Below are 24,621 nucleotides of genomic sequence, written 5' to 3'. Positions count from 1 at the left end.
ATACAGTATTCCAGCTCTGTCAATGAAAGCATAGGTTCAACTAACTAATGAAAGACCCTCAGAAAAATGTTATCTAGGGGGCCTTCAAACACAGGTGTTTTTAGTAACACAGGGGTAGAAGAAGTAATAATGCCAACACTATCCAGCGCTTTGATTAATGAGTCTTAAGTTATAAAATCACTGCTGATAAAAATTTCCAGGTGACACAAAAACTGAGAAAAAGAACAGGGTATCCACAAATGGGAACAATGAGGCATTTGTACAATGTTTTTGCAAACAGTTTCTGTTCTTTCAAATAAAACTTTTTAGTATGGCACACTAAGAAAAAGGAACATACACCGTACCCACATTGGGCATAGGTACATTTGGAGTGTACCATACCCTGAAAACCGGCAATTCTTGAAAGGATTTAGAGGTCACAACAAATATAAGCTGAATATGAACACCCAGTGCAATACAGAGAAGATGGTAACGCAGTCCCTGGAGGCATAAACAGGAGGTTGCGGGGCAGACTTGTGAAGGCATTTTTACTTTTCTTTGTTGCATTGTTTTCTAAAGGGATTTTCAGCTGGGTGAAGAAAGGCATAACAAGAACCAAAGTTTAGAATGTGAAGCCAAGAAAGGAAAGTCAAATCAAACCAGAAATGAATCCCATGGTTTTAAACAGCAAGGGAACTAACCATTGGAACAAAACTATCAGTGGAAGAGAGGACTTTTAACTGCCTGATGGTTTCAAGGTAGAGAGATAATGTCTGTGCATAACTGGGGAAAAATCTAACAGCTGGTGACACACAAAGTCAAACTATATGATTCTTTCTGACCCCATATGAAAGGAAATTTCTGATGTTATTTTCTTATGTGATCTGCAAAATTAAATAGGAACTTCTTTCCTGAGTGACAGTAGCAAGCATTATTCCACAAAAGATACATGTACACTCAACAAAGCAAAACAAACCTCTGCTGCTTTCTGAGCAAGATTTCTGAGAAGAATTCTGAAGGCTGGAGACAGCTTGGAAAGACACTGCTCATGTCCTCAAAAAGAAAAAAAAAAGCATTGCTATGTGAGTTAAGTGACTGTATTTCACTAGAGCATAGCTCAGTGGAGAGCCCTGATTGAGAGCTCCCATTCAAGCAACTCACAGCACTGGAATGTTTGCAGTCCTCTCTGGGTCTGCTTCTGAATTCCACTTTGCCTTTTACTGGAAGAGAAGTTTGGTACTACCTGGAGGAATGTTACGCACACAGAAAGGAAAAGTCTGCTTGTTTGTTGCCACAGTGTGTGTTCTTTCGAGTTACAACATCTGGAATTTAAAGATCCTGAAATTTTCTCCAAGCTTCAGATGCAAGTTGTAAGAGATGACTCTGAAATCATTATGTTCTATCCTCTACTGTAGATCCCACACCCATGCTCCTCCATTTCAAGTATGTATCTAAGAATTACAGAATACCAGTACAGACAACAAAAAGCATTAACAAGATGTTTATGGCAATAAATAGTTACATTTTCAGATTTTACTTGAAAGCTACAGCTGCAGAAATATATACCCCCTATATATCCTGCTGGACACAGCATCAGAGCTGGCTTCAAGGGAACAGCATCACCTAATGGAATCACCCCCACATCTCCCTCCAGTTCTTCATGAAGATCTTTTTGACCAACTGCTGACTAGACAACTCTCTTCACTAAATAAATCACACCCCAAGATAGCCCAGATGCACACACTGAAGGAGATAAGGAGTTCTATTGCTAGCTCTTGCTTTGAATTTTCCTTCTACAGGCTCTAAATGGTTCAGCTTATAAATGCAATAATTTTTTTGATGTCACTAAAACTATGTTTTAGTTACAGTTACAAGTAAATGTCACTCATCTACACACTCTACCTACTGCCTGAAAACAATATGATTTAAGGAGTATGTCAGCAGTAAGAAAAGACTCTTCCCACTGGATTAAAAATGTGCATTTTAAGAAAGGAAACACTCTTAGAAAGAAGAAGAGGGAGTCTTCTGTTTCTGTAGTTTATTTTTCTGCTTAATGAAACAAGGATTCTAGCTTCTACAATAGCAGCTGCAAAAGCACTTCATTACTCTCCTGAGTGCATACCTGTAGCTGCCCTGTTCTAGCTTCCTGAAAATTCTGTTGGCATCCCTTCAACACTCTTACAAAATGAAGAAGACAAAGTATGTAAATTCTACACTTTTCAGAAAGAACAAGCTAGCCAAAAAGTTCGTTGCTGGATACTTCTGCCATGATTTGAAGAGAAACACTGAACTCCAACTTCTTCCCATTGCAAATTAACTCAAAAGAGTCTATAGAGATCTACTTAAGTGAAAGACAGAGGAAGAAGTCATTGCTGTAGTCTCAACACAGACTGAATCAAATGCCAGATGCTTTTTCAGGCCAAAGCCTTCAGGGATGATTGAAAAAAAAACCACACAAGAATTTTTAGAAGTGTTCAACTATGCTAGGAAAACAAATGCCATGTGATGCAAAGAGTGCTGGTTTCCTAACAACATCTAAATGCTTTGAAAATCCCATATGATAAGATTTGGCCCATGTGTTTAGATAAACTCAAGTTTTCCCACCTTATTCTGGAGGATTTAACTTGACTCATTTGTTGAAAATGGATAAATCTGTAAATATCACACAACATTTTTAGAGGAAACCACATCAGTGAGTTTCAGACCTTTTGTTTCTTAGTTTATAGAGCAGACACTGAATATGTGAAGGCTTTAGAAGATTCTTAGACCTGTAGCAGGTAAAAGGACAGTGCTTCCAGGTCTGATTACTATTTACATTTGTTTTCTTATACTGGCACATACCATGATTATGATAAAGAGTGGAGTTTCAAGTAGCAGTGATCTAGATTTTTATAATAGAATTTCCTCTAGAACATCAGATACATTATACTATATATAGTCCAGTACTTGTTGAAAACACAAAGATTTCTCTTAGCATCCATGCCATGTTTAACCCAAACCTCAGAAAATTCCCTCACAGGTAAACAAAAATGGTCCATACTGTACAAAGTTTAGTTGACTTTTTAATTGCGTGGAATGGAAAAAAACTTTGTGGAAAATTCATTTAATTTACGGCATTTAAAAAAAAAATCACTATCCCGTTACATGAAAATTCTTGCTCACATTCCACTCAAGGTTTTTAAGAGAATGGAAGGGATATTAGTATGTACACTCCAGTCCAGTCATACAGTTATCTTTTAAGTCTGCAGTACAAGCTCTTCGCCAAAATATCATGGTTTTTTCTAACTTATCACCAAGCTCTTTAACTTCACTTCTGCAGAAAACCGGACACACTTTTTCCATGTGTGTACAGGGTACACAGCAATCATGAAATCTAATTAGAACCACAGAAGGGGCCAAAATGGAGGTAAGAATGGGGATTTATTTGCTACAGTATTATTTTTGTAGTGATGCAGTGACTTCCATAATGAAGTACCTCCATTCCTTAAAAAAATAAATAAATTTAAAATATTGGTCTTTATTGCAATGTTCATTCTAACCATAAACTGTGGGGAAAAAGGCTTAGCAATACTTTTTAATGCAATAAAACAATAAATACCACTCTGCCACCAGGAGAACAAGCCAGTTAAACACACCACTATATTTTCAATTTGCAGGAAAAAAAAGAGGTTATTAAGGAGGAACTAGTTCCTCCCAGCAGCTACCCCATCCCTTCAAATAGAATGAAAAAAAAAAAAAGGAAAATTACAGGCAGATGAACAGAGGAAAAAAATAAGCCATGCATTAGGCAAAAGTCTGTAATATTATCTAGAGCGACAGCGCAGCCATTGTTAGTATTGCCAAAGCGCCGCATGTTTGCTATATCACCCCAGGTACTAGGAGAATAATAAACTGAGCAGATTAGACAGAGACTGATGTCTCTGTGTTGACTCCACCTCCACCAAACACGGGCTTCAGAGCAGAGGCAGGCAGGTAAACCCAGAAAATGGGCACTCCGTGTTGGCGGGGGGGCCGGCGAGGCGCTGCCAACAACCAGGGCCTGTTTATTATTTAACAGTTGGTATTGCTCGGGGCCTGGCACCACCATAGAGCAATCTCTGTTTCAGCACAAGTAAGCCTGATTACGAGAGCATGGGAGCCAAATCGTGTTTACCCTTGTTGGTGAGAGACTGAGTGCCCCCAACAGGCACAGAAAACCTTATCACGGTGTGTCTGTCTGTCCGTCCATCCACAGGCTGCCTCCCTGGGGCAGGGATAAAGCAGCGATGGCATTGCCCTTCTGGGATAGAGAAGGAAGGGTTTGGATAGGGCAATCCTCAAAGATACAGGGTTCCACCTGTGCTGGTCAGCCCATGTCCTCCTCTCCATTTTTATGAGCCAATACCCCAGCCTCAATTCAGCACCTGATGCCACCCAGAGCTAAAATAAGTTTCCAAGGAGGGGAGGGGGCAGGAAACAATACACTTGTGTACACAGTCCACTTCCCCCCACCACAATAAGGAAAGTGTGCCATAGAGAAAGCAATTCCCTAGTGTAACCCCTATGAGTCTCAGAAAGACTGACAAAAACCTTGACATTAAAAGGTTTTTTTGCTGGAAGTCCTTCCTGTGCCCAAGAAAAATCTGGATCACCTCCCTACACACACACACAAACTTCAAGTAATCCAATTTTTAAAACTTATTGACATGAATGCTCATAAAGATACTATCACACTCTAAAACAAAACTTGTGAAGTATGGAATCTACTGAGTAAATACAATTAACAAGTACACTGAGTAAACCCTCAATCTTTTGCTATAAAAATCATAATAAAGGAAGATCAGACTATCCTAGTGATATGATACTGTCAATTTTAGCTTGTTGGGCTTAAACACTAGATCAGTTTGGTAGCCACAAGAAGCTTATCACAACTAATAGCTCCTCCTCTGTCTGCATAAGTCAACCTTCTACCTCTTGATGAACAGGAGTCTTTAGAATTTCTCCAATTCTGGTAAGGTTAAGTACAAGGGTGGGCTGCTGGAGCCATGCAGTCTCCACCATTGGGTTGCTAAATGACTGAGAGCTGGTACAAAGTGACTTTTTTGCTATTTCCCTTCTTAAAAAAGAGAATAATGAAAAGCAATGTATGTAAAAACTAACTGATCCTTTAAGATTGATGAAGAGCTTAGCAATACTGACATGGTACATTTGCTTCAAAATACAGTTTTGAAGTTTGACTGCAACAGACCCTGACTGGTCACATAAGCAGAGGGACCTTCTGTAAATGGTAAAGCCTGTAGAAACTAAAGTTTAAATTGCAAATTAATTCACCTCGAGTTAGGACAGCCAGAAGCACAGTAAAGCAGGGTCCTTGAATCCATTGGTCATGGTCACACCATGGGGAGGGTTCCTGAGCATCATGAGGGATCCCATACTCAGAGAAAGCTGGAGCCTGACATAGCTTCTGGGCAGTGAAGGAAAGCATTGCTCAGACAGGTGGTTAGAAGCACAAACCACCACCTGCTCCTGGATCTCTTCTGGCTGTTTTCCCCATCTGACTCTGGCCCTCACTGCTTTCAGCTGGCCAACAGCAGCTGCCCCATACGGCTGCAAGCGATGGCTGCAGACTGCTACCAAGGGGGGGGAGCAGCAGCTGTGCACCCCTTCCCTGCCACACACAGGCTATTCGCCCCCCAAGATGAGGACCTGACTTGGGCTTCTATTTAAATTCCCTGGTTTAGTCAAAAATCCCTTGGCTGCAACACAGATGATGCCCAGGAGGAGAGGGCACAACCAGCAGCAGCCTTGCCTGCAACAAAAAAAAAAAAAAAAAAAAAAGGAGCACAGAGTAGATCCTTCACAACCATAGCAGAAGTGATGGCTGTGGACAACTCAGGGATCCAGGGAAGGGCTGGCAGTGCATAATCAGCCACAGTACCTATACTATAGATACATACAGCAGACTCCAATCCCCAGAGCTGCCAATTTGGCAGTAACATGTAATTTGTACTAAATAACATTTCAAGCTTCAGCACAAATAATGTAATAATAGCAATTAGACCCTTTACCAAGCATAGCTGTACCAGACACGCAGGCCAGTCATTGCACAGAAGGTAAAAAGCACTTGATGAAGGAATCCACACCTTCACAAGCACAAGAGTTGTGCAGGTATAAGTAATAATAGCATTCCTTGTGTATTTATGTTTGCATGTAAGAAATCCATGCTGAGCTAGCACACCACCTCCTTCCTCAAATAATAACTAAGTTTCATACTGTGCCTGAAGAGCTCTTTATATAGTACACAGAAACAGGTTATGTAAAGATTAGAGCTGTGAGACTTTTTTCACAACATAACTGAAACTGTAGAAACAAAATCAAATTCTAGCCTAGGTTTCCCCAACACAAAACTCAGGGCAGCTTTACAGAAAGGTCTGTGAGATTCTGATGGCTTTGACACTGAAATCATAACAAGCTTGTACACAGAAAGGAAAAGGAGAATAAGAAACGAACAGAATGGGATAGCAAGAGGCTGAAGGGAGAAAAAAATAAAAAGGCAAAACAAAAAGCAAGCAGTAAAATTTCTCCCCTTCTTGCCAGCGGTTGACAGAGGAGAAACAGCTCCCAGCTTTCAGGAAAAACATCTTGCTGTACTAGAGCCATTATGTGATGTGTGCAGCTAGGGGTGCTCAGATGCTTTTGTATGTGCATCGTTACTAAGAGATGACTAGATTTGGTATCAGGATAATATTCCACCATTGTGCGGTGTGTTCCCATCTGATGTTGCCTTTTCCCCAGTTAAAAAAAAAAAAACTAATAAAAAAGAAAATTAAAAAAGATACAATAATTGTTACTGCACACTCTAATGAATTATTGTGTTCAAGGTTCCTACAAAAAAAGTAATATTATACTCGGCTTATGTTTTAATTGATTTATTAATATTTTATCACAGGAATGTAATTTAAGCTCCTCGTGATTTAGATCTCATAAACCTTTAGCATTTTGCAAATTCAAATTCCAATTTAAAGCCAGGGCGAGCAATTAACTTTTCTATCATCTTGTCAGGGGAGAAGGTTCGTGTTTAATTTGAGACAAAGTGACAGAAATACATATACACTGTATGTATTACTCCAATTTAATTTATGAGTCAGCACCATCCACCTTCCAAATGTAGATTTAATAGAAGGGGAAGGTGTAGGGGGAAAACCCTGCTATTGTGGCAGTTGCTGCAGTATCTGCCCCAAATTCACGATGAAAAAATGTCCCTGGTTTACTGAGGTACTGGGCTAGACTAGTTACAGCTCTATCTTCAATGCTTTTGTTTTAATTTCCATTCACTCATCACTTTCTCATATAAAGCATGTTCTCTCAAATATCCACTCAGCAGTTCTCAGCCAGCGATGGAGAGCTGATGCCACAGCAGGTTCTCCCATGGCCTGTCCCAACTGCTCTGCTTCCTTCCCCCATCCATCCCACTGAAAGGCAGAGAGCAGGAAAAGCAAGATCCCCACAGGATCGATACAAGCTGAGGCCAAATCCTGTACTCCTCATTGATGCAGGGGTCCTTGTAATTATTTCCCACTCAAAAGGACATTTCATGTGCAATGAAGGAAACCTGCAGCCTAAATTTGCGTGGGTTAAAATTTGCATATACAAAATAAACACTTGGTTAGCATTTGCATGTCCTGTTTTAAGGAAGGGAAGGACTTGTTTATGGCTACTTGCCAGAGATCATCCAGAACTGTGATCCCCACAACACAGTTAACTGCTTCACAGGATTTAGCTCATGAGCTTAAAAGGTAGTGACCGAAAGACTTCTCCAGTCATTACCCAGTTGGTCTTCACTGTGTCTGTAAATACATAAATCAATCTGTACTTCAGCTTTCTGGACAAGGGGACTTTTTTTGATATAAATAATTTACCATTACAGTCAAAACTGCTGACAGATCATACCAGAGAGGATTGTTTCAGAAAGAGATGAGGAACTCAGTTCCAACATTTTGATACACAACCAAGCTGAATCTCAAGACTCCCAAAATCTTGATACTGCAGACTCAGGACAAGACATTCCAAGATACTGGAATAATCAGATCTTGTTCTGATTTACAGAGCTGTGACAGACACTGCAAATGCAGATCCAGCTCTATATCCAAACCAAGCTAAGAATAATTTTAACTTGCAGTGTTCAACAAGCATATCAGATGCAGCCAAGTCAGAAATATTCTTCCTCATCATCAATTCAAAGTTTTGGCCTTCAACTTCAAAACATTTGAAAACCAAAACATCTTTGAAATAAACAAAAAAAAAATCATTATCACTTTAAATTAAAATGAAATGTATCACTTCAGTAATTCAGACATTTCACTGGAAGTCTTAGGCATCTTTAATATAATTTTCCATCCTTGAAGTAATTTTAAAAAGGGTTTGACACTGAAAACAAAAAACCCAATCACAACTCCTTTAAAATAACATACAAAAAAATGTGTCCGTATGTATGTGTACACAGATGAATAGTTCATCCAAAGATTTCCTCTAAAACTCTCTACACAGTCAGCTTATGGTTAAAATTTACGTAGGAGAAACCAGATTCAAGGTACAGTCATGAGAAAAAATCCAAGATACAGAAGATCTCTTGATATTCAGACATATTTTACTCTCAGTACACACTGGACTTTAAGCCAAACTCAAAAATCTTTTTTTCATGCCCGATTCATTTAGGAAGCTTCACTCTAATTCAGAGCCTTACCACTTTCTAAACTCAAGTAAAAAAGCTTTGCTGTCATGGATATTTTTAGCCAAATTATAGAAGAGCATCTTGAAATTTCCATTACTTTGTGGTGTCTGCACTGCTGATAGACACCAGCCCACACTGGCATCACTGCTGAGGTGTCCTAATACTTGTCTGAAAAATACTATTAACGGCACATCACACGCATTTGAAGTGCCTAAGAAAACCATAAACTTAATTACACTGGAGGACTAGTGTGATCTCACATGAAATTTGAGCTACCGTTATTAAAAATAGAGAGATTGCATTTACTTAATGCTTCTTACAGTAAACCAGTCAATTTTAAACTTTCAAGGTTGCATAATCAGACAAAACAATATTGGGGGGAAATTTACCAGTGAAATTTACTAGTACAAGCATTTCATATGTCAAGCAGCAAAAATTTGTTTATTCTGCTAAAAAGAATGTTCCTTGAATTACTATTGTATATGAGATAGGATAGCTATTCAGACTGCACAGCATAAAAGGCTAAAATGCTTTGCAGAAAACATTGGTTGCAGAAAAGATTGGTACAGCACTCTTCCTTACCCCACCCCATTCTGGATTTCTATCAACTTTTAAATTCTCAGATCTCTTCTTAATGCTTTGTAGGAAAACTGCCTCACACTCTTCCATGCACTATCCACTCCCAGAGGGAGAAGAACTTCTGTTTTTTCCACTTCTATTACCTGAGATTTACCTGTCTCAGTCTATGGAGTTTACCAGGAAAAATAAAAGTGGGGAATGCTTCCACCTCCAAAATCACAGCCAGGGAAACATGGACTGTGACTGAACTAGCAACATCAATCCACAGGTCTCCTGGAGATGGAGATCTGTTCTCCAGCAATGGCTGGGGGACAGGGTGAAATATTAAAAAAAAAATTATCTAGTATCTCCTTTGCCCTCAGAGTGGCAGAAGAGCTGTATTACACAATGCCATTAAACAACCTTTTTTCTTAGAGAAGATCAACCCCCCCCCCCCTTTGATTTTCTTTCCAAGTCTACCAACCCTACCCCAGGCTCTTCAGTCTCAGCAATCTTGGTAAGAGTATGTTACAAAGCAAAATACTGAACAGGTAAATGCATGACAAGGAGAACCATCTCAAAAATACACAAGTTTTCCAAGGGAAGTCTTAATTCTGCTCATGACATGAACCTGCCCGGATCAGGTGACCTCATGAAAACAGAATGCTGGATCCTACTTCTGAACATCACAATTCACTTACTTAGACTACAAAAAAAGTTTAATCTTTATATGATTTATCATCAAAGATATCTCAAAAATAGCGGCTCCTACAGGGACCTAAAATCTTGTAATTTGTGTTGTGGGAGATTTTACACAGGAATGTTTCCTGTTCATACTGCATTGTTTCAGATCTCCATAACTGACTTTGACTTAGAAAATAAAATCAAATCCCACCTTCCCTAAATTACCCATGCCTAAAATAATATCATAATTTTCAAAAAACAACTTTGTTTTTTGACTGACTCACACCTCATTTTAACTACAGTTCCACCTTTCAGCAAGCAATGTACAGTCATTGAGTTGGATAAAAGCACTACAGCTTATAATATGCAAGCTAAAATTGTCTACTGATGAGTGCTTTTCTGTAGTAGTACCCTACATCTAGGACTACATTTCTCTGCATACTGTCCTAGTCTTTATTACAGTCATCTGAAAAGGTGAGATGAACCTTTAGAGTGGGCATGAGGAAAGAAATTCTCTCCTTCCAGTCTTCTTGAAAGTCTGTATGCAAGCATGATGTAGCCACATAATCCTGCAAAGCATGAGCCTGAAAATCCATACGATTTTGGCTTAAAAACAAAACAAAACAAAAAACCAAACCAAAACAACAAAAATATCCAACCTTTCTCAAATTGGTAACTTCAGTTGACAGTAAAAGAGACTAAAACCAGCAGAATAATCCTAGAGACAGGATCAGTCTTTATGAAAAGGCACTCATCAAAAAGTAGCTTCAGAAGCACACCTACACGCTTCATACAATACTTTTACTTAACATTCCTTTTCAAGTTTGGCCAGGTTCACATCAAGGGTACAGCAACCCAAGGTGTTTCCACAGCAAATTTTCATGTCCACTGCAATCTTCCCTTTCAAATTCAATGCAGTCAAATGAAATGAAGCAAAATGAAACAATCTTTATATACCAAGCCAGCATTCCCTAGCCCTCATTGTGCTGCATCTCTCATCAGCTCTCATTTACTCAGACAAGACAGAAAAAATTTGCAGATCCTATTACATTTTCCCACCCTATTTCCCATTCTCTGTGTAATTTTTTTCCTTCAAGTAATACTGATTGTGTCAACTGGAGGGAAAAAGAGAAAGAGAGAGAAAGAAAGAAAGAAACAAGCACTCTTTGTGTTCTTTTCACAGAAATAAAATATGAAAAGAAGAATGCAGGAGAAAACAGCTGAATTCTCACTGTTTAGAAAATGAACCTGGCTATAGACAGACACATTCTACTTCGAGTAACATCTCCAACTGAAATGTCAAAGTGTCATGAAGAGTTGTGAGCACTTTTTTGGGTGAATAATGTGCAACTGAAAGTTCTGGAAACCACTATTTTATGGGGAGAGAAAAAAAAAAAAAAAAAAAAAAAAAGAACCATTTTGTATACCAGCGAAGTGATGAGAAAAGCAGCAAGACCAAGAGACCAAGGTAAGCTGGTTAGGTTACTAAATTACTACAGGTATTGACTTTATTGTCTTTAAAGGAAAAGGAACATAATGTTTTAAAAGGCTGAAACAGCAAAGGTTTGAAAGGAGCAAGTGAACTGGTAAAAGCAAGCAGAAATACTACCTGCCTCTGTAACCCATCCAAAGATGTCCGATTTTACAAGCAACTCAATTCAAGCACATTTTTTGCTTTAAGCACATGCATGCTCTCACCGTAATCTTAAGAATAAGAGCACCCTTTCTTTTTCTGCTATCTCCTGCCTCATACATTAAACATTTTCCAGTGCTTCCAGTAAGCGAGGCAATTGATCTTAAAGAAAACAGCCTCTTACTAAAGAACCTCTATTCAACCTCAGACCAGGTCCATTAGGTATACCACTAGAAGATTGGTTCCCACAGAAAACAGCATGTGTCTTCATCATTAAAAACTGGAAAAGAACAAGAAAGTTGAATTAAGGCTGCTCTGTCAACTTAAATTCCAGTATTCATAGATTTGACTTTAAATAAGCAAAATATTCTTTCACATTTTTTAGTGTATTTAATTCCCTGGATTTGCAAATACCAGGAGAAAAACAATCTTCCTCATGACAACCTATCAGTGCTTTGTAATCATCAAATAAATGGTAACCTTCAGGCCCACCAGAAAGATCTCTGCCTTTTGAGTTTATTAGGTACCTTATAAATAGGTCCTCCTTATCTTCATGGAACACCTACTGTCAAAGCAGTGAGAAGCACAAGTGCCCTGGAGAATGCACAAGAAAAGGAAAGGAAAAAAATCCCTTTCAGATCATTCAGCCGATTTGTTTCAAAGCATCATTCCAAACCATGGAGGCACAAGAACTCTTAGCAGATGTAATCAGAATATTTTAGCATGCACAAAACCAAGTATTTTCATCTACCATCAGATTTGTAAACAGCACAATAGCAGCAGCAATAGCAGAAGGAGTTCTCCCCAGAAAATTTGTTTAAAGCTTATAAAACTAATTACAAATGGTTAAAACTCAGCAAAACTTGGAAGCAAATAAGAGAGGTGGTTTTAACTGTAATTGCAAGACAGAGAAACCTGCATCCAGTAAATGCAGATAACATGCATGAGACAGAACAAAAGGGAAATACAAAGCAGGTTTTAAACAGTTCAGAACATCAGGAACATGCAATTTTAACTTGTGCAAACACACACAGAAGCACAGGAAAAATTACACCGAGAAGGAGAAATGGTGACTGAGCTTAACTTTTCCTACACATAACATTATGTTCAGGAGCTATGCCTGTTCAGTTTGGACAAAGAACTGCCTGTGTGAGACCTAGGAATCGAGATGCTAATAACAACAGTGAGTGAAAAAGAGAACTTTTGTCCAAAGACAAGGCACTGTGAAACAGGAACAGAGGGGAAGTAGGGGGTCTCTGCCACCAAGAATTTCGCTATCTCTAACAACTTCAGATGCTTCCTCCCAAGAGGGAACATGCACCATCCTCATCATCACAAGAGCCCAACATACCAGTTTTTTAGATGAAAAGCTTAGATAACTTGATTCCTACCAGAAAAATTCTATGTGCCTTTCCTCGCCCACCTGTCTGCATTGATCTGAGCCCAGAAGGTCCTGCTTAACTAAAGCTCCTGCCACTGCAGCCCTCTCTTTCACTAGGAGCACAAAGACTAATTCATTACTCTGGAAGGAGTGAAAAAAAAAAAAAAAATTACCAGAATTTATCTGGTTGTGTTCATAAAAAGCACTACCCTGACCATACTCCTAAAACTGCACCACTCCTGTAAATGTATACATTGTAAACATACAGGTCTGGAATTTACAGTCAACAAACAGGAATACAAACAATCACCAGAGAATGTATAAACACTCATAGGAACAAAAATACTCAGCCTGGCTGCACCACACACAGTGTTTATTTATCTCCCTTGCAGAAAATCAATGGTAGAAGACATTCAAAGTAACTTTTAAACAAAGTGTCACTTTGTGTTAGTTTATGTCAGTGGGGCTTCTCCAAGTACTTGTGTCACAGTAAGATATGGACGTGTTCAGTTTTCTTGTTGCTTTACTGAAGTCACGGCAGCTGGGCACCAGTGCACAGAGAAGGCTGCTACTCTGATCAAGTTACTGACTTAACATTTAGAGTCTTTGCAGCTCAAGAGAAGATGGCTGTATATTTGTAACCTGAATGCAGGTCAGTAACTTTAAAAGGTCAGGCTGAACATTTAAAATCTTTTTGTTATTAATTCTCCATCAGTTCCCAGTTTGGTGAATGCCAATGAGCAGACAGCCACTACAGGGCTGAGCAGCGGTTAGCCTGCACCTCTGAAGATCAGATTCTTAAGAAGATGCAAAAGGAGTTTTGAAGCAATGACTTTGTGCCATACAAGCAAAGGAACTCTTGTTTACTTGAGACCTACTTCTTGAAGCACAGGAGGCATAGATTTCTTTACTGGGGTTCCTTCATTTATTGCTAACCCATTAGCCTGATGTCGCGAAAACTCAGTTCTCCTCATCCACTTCCCTTTTTTTTTAGGAACACAAACTGTTTTGCAGTATTTTACACAGTATCACAAGCTTTGTTAATGCTTCTTAGTAATACATAGTACACTTCATTTCTATTACCCCTTTAATCCAGAGATATCAAAGCACTTGGCAAAAAATACATTTGTCTTACAAACTGTGCTTCCCCCACATTAAGTCCATATCATTAACCATATTGTAGAGGGGTGCAGATAGGCAAACCTTTCTTGGGATACAGCACTCCGAAGTCAAAGAGGTGTTCTCACCAAGGTGCACAAACAGTGCTCTGATTTTGCTGCCTTTAGACTTGGCTAACCTTGTTTGGTGCTTCTGCTCCAGACTCACCTAACCTTCTCCTTTAGCTGCTCCAGAGTGACCTGAGGCTGTGTTGGGAAGCTCACCTTTTATTGCCCCCCCAATCCTGCTCATGCGCAGCTGAAGAAAACCCTAATTGGGCTGGAGCTTAACACACGTGGGCTTAACACAAGCTCACGCCTCCCACCTCATAATTGGCACCTGAGTGCCTCAAACATGGGGCTGTGTACTCATGCTCAGGCCATTCCTCTACGCATTCTGCTACACCATATTTCACCATCAAGAAAAACTAAAGCAGAGCAAGGCAATACAGTTTAGCAGGTCTACAAAGAAGCAGTAGAAACAGGAGCAGAATGCAAATCCTCTGTCTTTATAGCTGCCCATCAGAAGGCCAGCCATCTGAGGTTGTGAGATTCAGCAAAGGTTATTATAATGCCTTGGGCAGTGCAAATACTGTGGTGTGTGGTTTATGGTACTGGCATGTCAAGGGCCCTCCTTCAACAGCTTTTTAAATGCTCAGGGGAAATACTCACATGAATACCAAAACTTAAGGGTTTTCCTTCCACATCAAATTCCTGTTTGAAAAGATGTTGATGATAGCAAAGAACATAACTTACACATCACAATAACTTTTGAACTAATTCCCTTCTGAAACAGCGTGCCCAGTCTCCAAAAGACAGAAATAATCCAGAATGTAACTGGTGTTTTTCTGTTGATACAGCAATCCATGTAAGCAACTGCTTCTTGCAAGGCTGTGTGATGCCGAAGGATCACACAATGAAGTTAGTTTTCCACATTTCGCTAGATCATCCGCACTCTCCTATTGTGTCTCATCAAAGAGCTGATGAGGGAGGAATGCAGTACACTGGAAGAGCAAACAAGTACTTGAGCAACTCACAACAAATGAATGCAAAATAGTTTATCTATGGAAGTAGTCTGGTTGTGGAATGGACTACTTCACATCAAATCCAGGTATGACGCAAACAGACCAAGTTCTTCTGGAGCAGTACCTAGAGGTAGTGATGACCTGACTCACCATCACTTCCCTGGAAGCTGCACATTAACTTCAGAGGATTCTGGTGACAGAAGAAAGCATTCAAAGTTTAAGGTGTCTTCCTCTTAGAATTTTTGCATCATATATTCCCCCCTTGCAGATACAAGGCACCAGATTTTATGGTGGACCGCAGGTATGCCCAGGTTTCTAACAGCAGAATGGATTTGTCAGAAGAGATGAATACTTGTGACCACATACCTGGTAAGCTTGTTTTGAGGGTCAGTGTCTTGTGGAGTTGGGACAAAGCCAAGAAGGCAATACTACTAATTTTCAAGCTCTGGTTTAAGACATGAATTACTGGTGCTTTGCTTTACTTTACTTTACTTTCTACCTTAAATATATTTGATAATTTTTCATGACTCCCCAAAAGTAGGCACCTTCAATGACGAATACTTCAAGGAAAATTTCTTTTGCATTGTTGGTGCAGAACCCTCTAGTACTGATGGCCTTATACTGGAGCAGTCTTCGGTTTTAATGATGTCAAAAATAAGTTCATATCCTTTACTTGAGATTTTCAAAGCAAAGTTGTTCTCTGCTCTGGGAATACCATCTCTGTTACTAACTGTAATGGTTACCTATCCTTAAAGCTTATGTATCCCACACCAACATTGAAACATAATCAAATAAGGAATACTGGTTAGATATTAGACACTGAACACATGAAGAGAGACACACTGAGTCTTCAGTAATTGTGAGAACACAGCTTACTGAAAACAGATCCTGTTTCACAGGAACACAAAATTCTAGTTTATGATGTAGCACTAAAGAGGAAGAAGAAACACAGCCCATGAATGTTCCACCGATAAGGAACCCTTTGTTCTTAACAGCTTGTACAGGCATTACACTGAAAGAAACACATTTTGCATGCTCATGCAGGACCTCCAACCATACAAACCTATGATCAGCTGCCATCCCTATTATCAGCACCATACTTTTCAGTGCTTACAAGGTGATTCTACATTAGACCGAGCCCGCTCCCTTAATTTGTGATTTCTCTAGTTATGCATCCTGGCTTATCAAGTGGGGAAAACTTTTACCCCACCCATCACGGAATGCTTCTGCCATGTATTTGCCCAAATCAGTACACTCAAACTCCTACAAAAACTATGCAACAGCATGAGCTGGCTTGGAAAAAAAAGTCTGCCTTGCTGTGAAAGAAGACATTAGCCCACCAGAACTATGCCACTCATATCTTTATGTTTTTTTATTATTTACTTTCTAGTGGAAGCAAAAACCCCTGTCATCTCACCTACTCCTCTCTTAAAAAGGATGACTGCCGTGACTCCCCCCCATCTAGAACCACCATTCACTGCCAGCACCTCTGCTCTCCCCGTGTGCTTAGAGAACAACTGATTAGCACTTTGCATAATTAACCTGATTAGCACTGTGCATAATCAAACTGATTAGCACTTTGCATAATTAAAAAGAAATAATAATAATAACAATAATAAGCAGTAGGTAATAGCAAAAGCTGCTAGTCCCAATGCCTGTTCGCTAACTCTAGGATTAGTTTAGGGAGGCATATTTTATTTCTTAAAACAATTTTTTTAAAGATGTACAAGCTCCTGAGAAATGCAAGCTAAAAAATTCTCATTTACTTTTGAGATCACTAGTGAAAATATTGGTTGTTCCACTAGTACAACTTAGGATTTCTTATGCCTCTCTCTGCTGCAGGTGAACACACTTAGCAGGATGATGTCTAACCAGATGGACCACTGGTCTGATTCTTACATCTGCCTAAAGTACTGCTTTTTGATTCATTACCACAGGATACAAAAGCCTCCCATCCTTTGAAGTATTTATCCTTGCAATGTACTTCAAGGCTAGGAAAGCTCCATCATTGTTACTGTCAAGGCAGGCAAAGTAGCAAGATACATATCCATAGAAGTATGTAGGCAACAAATCCTCTCTCATCCTGAACAATTACTCCAGACCACAAGAAGTCTGAAGAAGAACATGGAATTAATCAGATTCCAACCCCTAAGCCTGCAGTTTTCCCCATTTAAGCATCATTCTTGTCTGTGTGTATGTTTTGCATCCTTCCCAAGAATGCGTGAGAGAGAAGGCACTTTCTTTGACTGCCAGCCTGTCCCATCTTCAGTGAGAATCTCCCAATTAGGGTTTCAGGATTAACAAGTACCTCACAAAATCTGAAGAATCTCTGTAGCTACACCTAGCTAGATTGAAAATTGTGTTAAGACACAAAAGTTAAATAACCATCTGCCTTGCTAGGGACTCAGATCTCCTGGGCCATTCAGTGCCAGACAACCTAAAAGCGGTGCCTCAAGTGAGTGGGCAAACCACTAATATCTTCTTTTTACTAATGGGGCCTCATCCCTCCTAGTCACTGCTATACCCTCTCTGTCTTCTCACTTTATTAAGCTCATCTCTGTGGCCTCCTTATATTATAGCTCAGAATTTACTTGCAATCTTCACACAGCAATCTTCACCTACATCTCCTATTATACCACCAGGGAACTTGAAAAATTCACTGCCAATTCTCCACCATCTCCATACAATGATCCTGCCTCCATTTCCTGGTGGGTAAGCAGACACATGCTGTAGCTTCTCTGCTGTCTTCTCAGCCAGTATGGTTGGGACATTGGGCAACTGGGGAGTCAGTTCATTTGGAGTGATCAGTCCACCTGCCCTGCAGCTGTCCAGAGAGGAATTGCTGCCCCTAAACTCCATGTGGCCCAGATGCAGCATACAGCACAGACCTGACACAGAACAGTGACAAAAATATTCCCACTGTGCTAGAGTTTGCCTCTTAATATAAGCCAATGAGACACCGTGGGGGCAAAGGACCAATAAAAGAGAATCTTACCATAATTTACTCAAAATGTATTACCCCCACACAGAGGCCTCCCCATCACTCCAAGCAAGAGAGACCATACAAACAGCAAAGGGTACAGAGCTAGGGACTCATTTCACAAGTTGTTTAGTTTCAGAAGAAAAGTGTTGCTGTAGAGATTTTTCAAGTCCAAATGTTCCTGGGGAAGGTAGTTCCAGTAATTCTGGGAAGAAAGCCAATCCCTTGGCTTTATGTGTAAATATTTAAACAACATTATTTTTATATACATATATTTTATACACACATACATATATGTCTTTAGACTTCCAGACTTGCAAAACTGCAATGGAAAAATATGCCGGTCGACATACGGCTTTCAGCTCTACTGCCTGAACCACAACAACTGACCATCAGAAACAAAATACAAATGCTTTAAAATAATTAAGCCATGTCATCTATAAATACTAACCCACCCAAACAAAGAGCTGAAAGAACAGCACTACAAATTCTAAAGTACAGAGATTAAAGACTTAAATTTTTGTTCCCTTAGAAGTGGCAAGAACATAAGGTTCATCAATCTTAAATCTTTCAGAGGCTACATGGATGCTGAGTGCTCCATCCACAGGTGTGGAATCTACAGCTTTGGATGACCTAAAGCTTCATATTCGAAGCATCTTAGTACTCTGACACTTGACAGTAAAGCTGTGATTTCATCATGTTTAGAAAGGTCAGTGCTGCTTCAGGCTTAAATCAAGTATATATCTCAAAAGGGATTACTTGTTAGAAAATTAAAGCAAAAGAATGCAAACATACCAGCACTGAGATTTTGTTAATAAATATAATGATTCAATAAAATGAAGAGGGGGGGGGAAAGCTTTGATATTGTTGATAAGGGGGTTGATAAAATGGTGGAAGATGATTTAGTGATGACAAGGTACACGTTCAGAATGTATGGTGAATAAATCAATCCATGAAAATAAAACTTACCACATGGATTTCACCTGTACATACCTGGTAAGCAAAAAACCCCACCCTAATGTAAGGTACATGTGTAAATTCATAGCTGTATGATTGAAATAAATAAATATTTACAAATACAATATTTATGTGCCTGTTCAAGTACATATATATAATACATCCAGTGTGATTTTTAAAAGATAAGAGATGTGTAAACACATATACATAAAAAAAACACAGAAGAGGACTAAGGTTAGGGCGAGTCTTTAAAAAAAAAAGCATTTTAATGGCTTTATAAAAAGCACTCACCCAAAGTTTGAGGGTTTTTTGCAGTCTTACATTTTTCTATTACAAAATACACCTGCTTTCTTTTATTTCTTTTTTTTTTCCCCTAAACTAAATATTTCTTCCATCTAATGACTCTCTTTATTAGACAGCATCTAATTTGCATACATTTACATACAATTTAACTGCTAGCTTGTGAGAACAAAGAAATGGCTCTGTATTGTACTGAAGGACAATACTTAGAAAAGGAAGGTATAAAAACCAGCTAGCTTGGTGGTTGGGTATTCTCTTTGTTTCAGAAATACCAGGATTTTTAAACACACCACTTAAAGAGTGAAAAAGATTATTTCATCAAACAATGAAAAAAGATACCATGCAGCTCCCTTTTAACACATTCTCTCTCTGGCCTGGTTAATGGGATTTAGGGGTCCAAGATTTCTTTGCTTTCTTCTGTTTCCTTTATTAGAACTGATGGATTTAATTCTGTCACATATTTTACTTCATATTTTATTCCTATATGAATCTATGTTGAAGTTCAGCTCCAATGCTAATTCAATACTATCTTCCTTTCCTTGCAGTCAGCCTGGAATACAACTGAACGATCACTGATGGGCATGAAGTACTCTGCCCTCAATGCCCAGTGCTAATGGATTTTATAGAGAGTCTGCCAGAATTTTACCTTGTGGCAACAAGTCTAGAGATAATGAAAACTTACCATGTAGCTGACTGGGAATCAAAAGGAAGGGAAGCAGGGCTGAGCTCTGCTTGTGAGAACAGGGAGGGACTGTGGTCAGAGTAAATGCAGGATGTAAAGGATGCGTCAAGCACTCTGGTTCCCTAAAAGAAGAGGAGAAAAGGCTCTTTAAAAACTCACATGAAGCAAAAACCTTTAGGAACAGTTGGCAGATACTCCAATACAGGCCCTACCAAACGCATGAAAGATCAGCAAAGGGGTTTTCTCCAAAGGCTTTACAGTTGGACTTCCAATTGCAGAGGATGGCTGCAAACCTAATCCATGTGGACTTGACATAAAAATCTTGCAGGGAAAAAAAAAAGTATGATTTCAGGCTGCATGCTGCACTTCCTCATGTCCCCGTAGACATGCAAAACCCAGCAAAACAGAGCGGTCTGACATTTGTTAATGCTTGCTTAGCAGAGCTGCTAGCTTCACTGTTGGATCCTCCCAGCATCATACTCAGTGACTCGTGCTCACTGGAGCAGACCAAGCAGTGCCTTTTTCTAAAAAAAGCTAAAGCACCAACATTCAGTGGTGTGGGGATGAGGGAAAGAAGACCCAATTGCTCTGGTGGCACATTGTGAGGGCCTGTCCTACAGAAACGTAGCAAGTGAAACCTTTTTTACTGCAGGCAGACCTATTGCAACCTAACAGAACAGGACTGTTTACCTAATGTAAAAATCATCAGGCCAAGCGAGCTTGCATACAAAGCAGGTGTAGTATTTAACATCCATCAGTTATCTGCCCTATTCAGTTTGCCCTTGCCAGCCACATGCTATACTGTACATTGGCTTTACATGATCAGCAGAAGGCCAAGGGTAAATTTGATGGCCAGTATACGTACTTTGATAGCCAGTATGTATGTGATGCTCTGACAGAAGATACAGGATCGATATCACAAGCTGTACATAAAAGAAAGTTGTGCTGACACTGCCCTAACATGCCTCGATGGCATTCAAAATAATTATTTTCATTAAAAAATTTAATTTAAAGCTGGCTGAAATGGTAATGAAGTTTTTGCTGTTTTTCAAAGGAGAAAATTCCTTACCTCTAACAAAAATGTTTTGTTTTCTTTTTTCCCTGCCTGATCTGCTTCTGATAATACACAGCAACCAAGCCTCATAAAAGAAATTAATCAAGTCTTCATTTGATTTTCCCTGTGTGACATCTTCAGAGTTTCTGATGTGTACCAAACGCAGGTTTTAGCAAACAGTGAAAGTAAATTCCAAAGCTGAGGTTCCTCTAACTATCATATCCTAAGCTCACAATTGCATCTTGCTGAAACCACTGGAAATTATTTCTAGAACCCAAAGAGCAAGGCTGCACTACAATCTAAGCTGATTTGAATGGGAGCTGCCACATTCCCACCATTCTCTCAACTCCTTTCTCTCCTGGCCACATGTTCCCAAGTCTGTCCTTGAGCCACCACAGCACAAACCTCTAGTTCAAGGAGCTCTCGGCTAGATGAAAATTTCTTTCCTGTGTGCTTTCAGGCACATCAACCCCCATTCACAGCACAACATCCAGTCTTCAAACTTGGGAGTTGGAATGAAGGAGAGAATTGGACAAATGAAGGGACAGCAACAGAGCAGTCTAAATGCTGATCACTGTAATCTGCTGCAGACCTACATGGTGGGATGTGTAGTGCTGTTTGGGTATATGACATAGAAAAAGGCTTCAATCACATAGCTGGAAGCTAAACTGATCATGGTGTAATAGGTAAAAAAGCCACCACCTCACATGCTAAGCTAAAACAAAGCAGTAGGCTCTGCAGATCATACAGAACAGATGTAGGAAGGAAAAATTCTGAGGAAAAATTTCCTCTTCTGAGGAAAAATTGCTTGAGATAAGGGTGCACCACTAGAATCTGCACCAGAGGCAACTTCCAAGGGGCAGGCTGAATTAACCTCCAGTGACATGCATTACTGTAATGCCTCCCTAAGGCAACAAGGCAAGGTCCCACATTCACAAGGAAAGAATTGAGCTCTCTTGCCAAAGGCAAACGATAAAACACGTGATTAAGAACCACCATTGCCAGGACATCCAGAATGTCCTGAAAAATCTTTCGAGGAATTCAGAAAATACGTTTAGAAATAAAGGGCAGAAAATATCTTTTTAATCTCTAGAGTTACAGTACTGAACATCTCTGGCTTTTTTCCTGGAGCACAAGCATTAATCCTGTACTGACTGGAAGCTAAGCTTTTTAACCACCAGCACATCTAAAGTTACTCTGCCCAGACAGTTGTGCAGGAGGTTATGAGACTAGAAGTTTCAGCTGAACACAGAGTACACTGAAGACCAAGTCCCTTCCTTTAACTTGCTTACTCTAGGGTCAACAAAAACTTGAACACATGCGAGAGAGATCCTTTGGCAGGAAGGAAGAATACAACACCATTATTTTCAATTTCTTCAGGAGAAGCAGTCACTAAGGAACAGCTTCACTATCCAGTTAGCACCCACAGATAATTCATTATCTTTGAAAATTACAGTAAGAGAACTAAATTAATCAATATGGATACCTCATTTCCATCCATTTTCATCAGCTCAACAACAAATGTCCCCTGTTTCAGTAATGCAGTCCAAATTTTTATAGCTCAGTTACAGCCAGGCCTGAAGAGCAGAATATCAGATCAGACATAAGAGTTGGTGATTTTTTTTCCCTTCAGTACTAATGAAAAAGTGATTTTACACACAGCATTGCATACCAGTGTAAATGATCCTGAAGCAGTGGCATTTATGCAACTACTTGTTTCCATTCCACTCTTCTATACACTCTAAAGATGGCTACAGTTATTCTATCAACCATGGGCAATTGCACAGGTTGTTACATAAATCTATACCTGTTAAAGTTAAGTGACTCTTGTACAACAGGCTTGGTTGATTTCCCCAACAGAAGATGCCCGTTTTCCTTCAACTGCCTTCAAGATACAGTCATTATGGCAAATATCTGTTATTAATATCTAATTATGACAGCATTGTTGGTTTGTCATCACAACTATTTGTTTAAATTAATTTTATTATTTCCAGGTTACAAGAGGTGCCTAAATTAGTTTTTATCATCTTTAAAACTATGAGGAGAATTTTATATTATATTAATATTTGAATACTTTCTACTCAAGTGCTCTTGATTAGTGTAAAGTGCATTACCACAACATCACCCTCAAACTTCATTTTCACTTTAACAATTCTTCTTGGAGCTAAAAGTAGGTTAGGCAAATTGTTCATCAGATTTCTCCCCTTCTTCCTCTTTTTTTTTTTTTTTTTTTTTTATTATGTACTCTACTGAAGCTTATATCCGAAAATGGAAAATCTGGTGTAAATAGAAGAGTAATTCAGTGGAAAGTAGCCCCTCTTGCACCTAATTAAATTTTGGAATCTGTCACATTCCACTTTTTGTACATAGCCGCCTTGTTATATTTTGTATTAGATGTTACAAGTAGGAATATCCAAGGGAACAAGGATGTGATTCTCTTTCCACTCAAATCATGGTGAAGTAGTTCAAGTTGAAGCCACTAGCAGCACATCCAGGCCAGTTTCAAATGCTTTTTTAAATCCTCCCTCTTTCCAACCTTCCCAGAAAGTGGGCAGAAACAAAATTCCACCACCTTGTGTCTGAGAAGCGACCTCTACAAGCTGCAGCTTATGCTGTTCTGTCAAGTTAAAGATACTCAGAATTCCATTTTAAATACAAACAGCGTTTCTGAAACTAGAAAATTCTTTCAAACATCCACTTGGATTTGATAAATTAAGTATTATTTGCCTTAGCAGCACTTCAAAGCATGACAGCTAGAGCACGAGCAGGTCATTTTTACACACAAAAGTAAAACTTATCCAGTGGTGTATACAGCCTAGATTATGTATGCAGGCCCATACTCCCCAAAATGACAAAATTACCCAGCTTGCACTCCAAGCCAGTCAGAAAGTAGAGTTGCAGACAGCAAAGTCAAACCTGAGCCAACTAGTCCTGCTAAGCAGCTGCTACCTCAGTTGTTTATCAGCTCAGCAGCCACGACCAAAGGCTTCAGATGGGCTTCAGTATGCACAGAACAAAACTGTCTCTCCTTAAAAAATACCCCAGGAACACAGCCATGAATGAACACTATCGAAAGGTGGAGGTAGGAGAGAAATCTATTTTAAATTTTCTCAAAACATTTATTTTTTTTAAAATGCTGAAGATAATACTCTTGAATACCATATAATAACAGAACCATGCTGTTTGTTGGCAGAATGCTGTTTCATTTTCAGCAGAAAAAAAATTTGTATAATAATTTTTCCTGATTTAGATGGGTTTTAGGTCAATCTTAGCTACATACAAATGAATGTTTTGTTCAAATTACAGGGTAATTTTAATTAGGGCACCCTGTTAGACATCCTGTTGTTCTATTTAATGGACTTTCTCAATTATGAGAAAAAATACCTCCCAACCCACGTGCAACTTTAAAGTTTAAGTAAAAATTATGCTGAATAAATATACAAAGATAAAAATTACTTATTCTTACTGGTATTTTTTTCTGTTTATCTGGCAACTTCTGTATCAAAAGGGTAGAGTTCAGA

General features: G+C 39.2%; 1 protein-coding gene across 1 annotated transcript in view; it reads right to left on the bottom strand.

Moving 5' to 3' along the window:
- The window catches only part of ZBTB20 (zinc finger and BTB domain containing 20), a 450,959-nt gene that overhangs the window by 337,774 nt on the left and 88,564 nt on the right, over positions 1-24,621 (bottom strand). Inside the window, exon 3 of the mRNA XM_008498352.2 lies at positions 20,047-20,168. The gene's annotated coding sequence lies outside the window, so the exon portion shown is untranslated. The remainder of the gene's footprint in view (positions 1-20,046; positions 20,169-24,621) is intronic.

The sequence above is a fragment of the Calypte anna genome, chromosome 1 (genome assembly GCF_003957555.1).
Source record: "Calypte anna isolate BGI_N300 chromosome 1, bCalAnn1_v1.p, whole genome shotgun sequence".
NCBI classification, from domain to species: domain Eukaryota; kingdom Metazoa; phylum Chordata; class Aves; order Apodiformes; family Trochilidae; genus Calypte; species Calypte anna.
Note: the sequence above shows the minus strand (reverse complement) of the source record. Positions and strands in the feature narration are given on the sequence as shown.